Raw genomic sequence first — 4,847 nt, 5'->3', positions numbered from 1 at the left:
TTGGCTCGGCCGACCCCTTGAGGGTCCCTTGGACCCCAAGGCAAGGTCCCCCTCCCTCCTCCTATATATATGGAGCAATTAGGGCTGATTTGAGACGACTTTCTCACGGCTGCCCGACCACATACCTCCATAGTTTTTCCTCTAGATCGCGTTTCTGCGGAGCTCGGGCGGAGCCCTGCTGAGACAAGATCATCACCAACCTCCGGAGCGCCGTCACGCTGCCGGAGAACTCTTCTACCTCTCCGTCTCTCTTGCTGGATCAAGAAGGCCGAGATCATCGTCGAGCTGTACGTGTGCTGAACGCGGAGGTGCCGTCCGTTCGGTACTAGATCGTGGGACTGATCGCGGGATTGTTCGCGGGGCGGATCGAGGGACGTGAGGACGTTCCACTACATCAACCGCGTTCTCTAACGCTTCTGCTGTATGATCTACAAGGGTACGTAGATCACTCATCCCCTCTCGTAGATGGACATCACCATGATAGGTCTTCGTGCGCGTAGGAAAATTTTTGTTTCCCGTGCGACGTTCCCCAACAGTGGCATCATGAGCTAGGTTCATGTGTAGATGTCTTCTCGAGTAGAACACAAAAGGTTTTATGGGCGGTGATGTGCGTTTTGCTGCCCTCCTTAGTCTTTTCTTGATTCCGCGGTATTGTTGGATTGAAGCGGCTTGGACCGACATTACTCGTACGCTTACGAGAGACTGGTTTCATCGTTACGAGTAACCCCCTTTGCTCAAAGATGACCGGCAAGTGACGGTTTCTCCAACTTTAGTTGAATCGGATTTGACCGAGGAGGTCCTTGGATGAGGTTAAATAGCAACTCATATATCTCCGTTGTGGTGTTTGCGTAAGTAAGATGCGATCCTACTAGATACCCTTGGTCACCACGTAAAACATGCAACAACAAAATTAGAGGACGTCTAACTTGTTTTTGCAGGGTATGATTGTGATGTGATATGGCCAATGATGTGATGTGATATATTGGATGTATGAGATGATCATGTTGTAATAGAAATATCGACTTGCACGTCGATGGTACGACAACCGGCAGGAGCCATAGGGTTGTCTTTATACTAACGTTTGTGCTTGCAGATGCGTTTACTATTTTGCTAGGATGTAGCTTTAGTAGTAATAGCATAAGTAGCACGACAACCCCGATGGCAACATGTTGATGGATGATCATGGTGTGGCGCCGGTAACAAGGAGATCGTGCCGGTGCTTTGGTGATGGAGATCAAGAAGCACGTGATGATGGCCATATCATGTCACTTATGAATTGCATGTGATGTTAATCCTTTTATGCACCTTATTTTGCTTAGAACGACGGTAGCATTATGAGGTGATCTCTCACTAAAATTTCAAGACGAAATTGTGTTCTCCCCGACTGTGCACCGTTGCTACAGTTCGTCGTTTCGAGACACCACGTGATGATCGGGTGTGATAGACTCAACGTTCACATACAACGGGTGCAAAACAGTTGCGCACGCGGAACACTCGGGTTAAGCTTGACGAGCCTAGCATGTGCAGACATGGCCTCGGAACACATGAGACCGAAAGGTCGATCATGAATCATATAGTTGATATGATTAGCATAGGGATGCTTACCACTGAAACTATACACAACTCACGTGATGATCGGACTTGAGCTAGTGTAAGTGGATCATGAACCACTCAATTGACTAGAGAGATGTACTTTTTGAGTGGGAGTTTAGCGAATAATTTGATGAAGTTAAACTCTAATTATCTTGAACATAGTCTAAGTCCACTTTGAATATATTTGTGTTGTAGATCATGGCTCACGCGAGTGTCATCCTGAATTTTAATACGTTCCTAGAGAAAGCTAAGTTGAAAGATGATGGAAGCAACTTTGTAGACTGGGCTCGTAATCTTAAGCTAATCTTACAAGCTGGGAAGAAGGATTATGTCCTTAATGCTGCGCTAGGAGATGAACCACCCGCTACGGCTGATCAGGATGTTAAGAACGCTTGGTTAGCGCGTAAGGAGGACTACTCAATAGTTCAATGTGCAGTCTTGTATGGCTTAAAACCGGGACTACAACGTCGCTTTGAGCGTCATGGAGCATTTGAGATGTTCCAGGAGTTGAAGTTTATCTTTCAGAAGAACGCCCGGATCGAGAGGTATGAGACCTCCGATAAATTCTATGCTTGCAAGATGGAGGAAAACTCGTCTGTCAGTGAACATGTGCTCAAAATGTCTGGGTACTCAAACCGTCTAGCTGAACTGGGGATTGAACTCCCGCAAGAAGCTATCACTGACAGAATCCTTCAATCACTGCCGCCAAGCTATAAAGGCTTTGTGTTGAACTACAACATGCAAGGGATGAACAAGTCTCCCGGCGAGTTGTTTGCGATGCTGAAAGTCGCAGAGTCTGAACTCCGTAAAGAGCATCAAGTGTTGATGGTGAGCAAGACCACTAGTTTCAAGAGAAACGGCAAAGGCAAGAAGGGCAATCCGAGGAAGAGCGGCAAGCCTGTTGCCAATCCGCCGAAGAAACCCAAGGCTGGACCTAAGCCTGAAACAGAGTGCTTCTATTGCAAGGGTATGGGTCACTGGAAGCGCAATTGCCCCAAGTATCTGGCAGTTAAGAAGGCGCGCAAAGAAAAATCAGGTATATTTGATATACATGTTATTGATGTGTACTTAACCAGCTCTCGTAGTAGTGCCTGGGTATTCGATACCGGTTCTGTTGCTCACATTTGCAACTCGAAACAGGAACTGCGGAATGGACGAAGGCTGGCGAAAGACGAAGTGACGATGCGCGTAGGAAATGGTTCCAAGGTTGATACAATCGCCGTCGGCACAGTGTCACTTCAGCTACCATCGGGATTAGTGATGAACTTAAATCATTGTTATTTAGTGCCTGCGTTGAGCATGAACATTATATCTGGATCTTGTTTATTGCGAGACGGTTACTCTTTTAAGTCTGAGAATAATGGTTGTTCTATTTCTATGAGTAACATCTTTTATGGTCATGCACCGAATGTGAGAGGATTGTTCATATTGAATCTTGATAGCGATACGCATATACATAACATTGAGACCAAAAGAGTTAGAGCAAACAATGATAGCGCCATATTTTTGTGGCACTGCCGCTTGGGTCATATTGGTGTAAAGCGCATGAAGAAACTCCATGCTGATGGGATTTTGGAGTCACTTGACTTTGATTCAATTGACACGTGCGAACCATGCCTCATGGGCAAGATGACTAAGACTCCGTTCTCCGGAACAATGGAGCGTGCAAGTGACTTGTTGGAAATCATACATACCGATGTGTGTGGTCCAATGAGCGTGGAGGCACGCGGCGGATATCGTTATTTCCTCACCTTCACTGATGACTTAAGTAGATATGGTTATGTCTACTTGCTGAAGCACAAGTCTGAAACATTTGAAAAGTTCAAGCAATTTTAGAGTGAAGTGGAAAATCATCGTAACAAGAAGATCAAGTTCCTACGGTCTGATCGTGGGGGTGAATATCTGAGTTTCGAGTTTGGTACTCACTTAAGACAATGTGGAATTGTTTCGCAGTTAACACCGCCTGGAACACCACAACCTAATGGTGTGTCCGAACGTCGTAATCGTACTTTGTTAGAGATGGTGCGATCTATGATGTCTCTTACTGATTTGCCGTTATCATTTTGGGGTTATGCATTAGAAACAGCTGCATTCACTTTAAATAGGGCACCATCAAAATCCGTTGAGACGACACCATACGAACTGTGGTATGGCAAAAGGCCAAAGTTGTCGTTTCTTAAAGTTTGGGGATGTGATGCTTATGTCAAAAAGCTTCAGCCTGAAAAGCTGGAACCCAAAGCGGAAAAATGCGTCTTCATAGGTTACCCAAAAGAGACAGTTGGGTACACCTTCTATCTCAAATCCGAGGGCAAAGTGTTTGTTGCTAAGAACGGAACTTTTCTCGAGAAGGAGTTTCTCTCGAGAGAATTGAGTGGGAGGAAGATAGAACTTGACGAGGTTGTCGAACCTCTCATCCCTCTGGATGGTGGCGCAGGGCAAGGGGAAACCTCTGTCGTTGCGACGCCGGTTGAGGAGGAAGTTAATGATGATGATCATGAAACTCCAGTTCAAGTTTCTGTTGAACCCCGCAGGTCGACGAGATCACGCGCTGCTCCAGAGTGGTACGGTAATCCCGTCTTATCAATCATGTTGTTAGACAACAATGAACCTGCAAATTATGAAGAAGCAATGGTGGGCCCAGATTCCAACAAATGGCTAGAAGCCATGAAATCCGAGATAGGATCCATGTATGAGAACAAAGTGTGGACTTTGGAGATACTACCTGAGGGCCGCAAGGCTATTCAGAACAAATGGATCTTTAAGAAGAAGACGAACGCTGACAGTAATGTGACCGTTTATAAAGCTCGACTTGTGGCAAAGGGTTTTTCACAAGTTCCAGGAGTTGACTACGATGAGACCTTCTCACCCGTGGCGATGCTTAAGTCCGTCAGAATCATGTTAGCAATAGCTGCATTTTTTGATTATGAAATCTGGCAGATGGATGTCAAAACGGCGTTCCTTAACAGTTTCCTTAAGGAAGAGTTGTATATGATGCAACCCGAAGGTTTTGTCGATCCTAAAAATGCTGACAAGGTGTGCAAGCTCCAGCGATCCATTTATGGACTGGTGCAAGCATCTCGGAGTTGGAACAAACGCTTTGATGAGGTGATCAATGCATTTGGGTTTATACAAGTGGTTGGAGAATCTTGTATTTACAAGAAAGTGAGTGGGAGCTCTGTGGCGTTTCTAATATTATATGTGGATGACATATTACTGATTGGAAACAACGTAGAGCTTTTGGAGAGCATAAAAGG

Source organism: Hordeum vulgare, chromosome 1H, assembly GCF_904849725.1.
Source record: "Hordeum vulgare subsp. vulgare chromosome 1H, MorexV3_pseudomolecules_assembly, whole genome shotgun sequence".
NCBI lineage: Eukaryota > Viridiplantae > Streptophyta > Magnoliopsida > Poales > Poaceae > Hordeum > Hordeum vulgare.
This window is presented reverse-complemented; position numbering follows the sequence as displayed.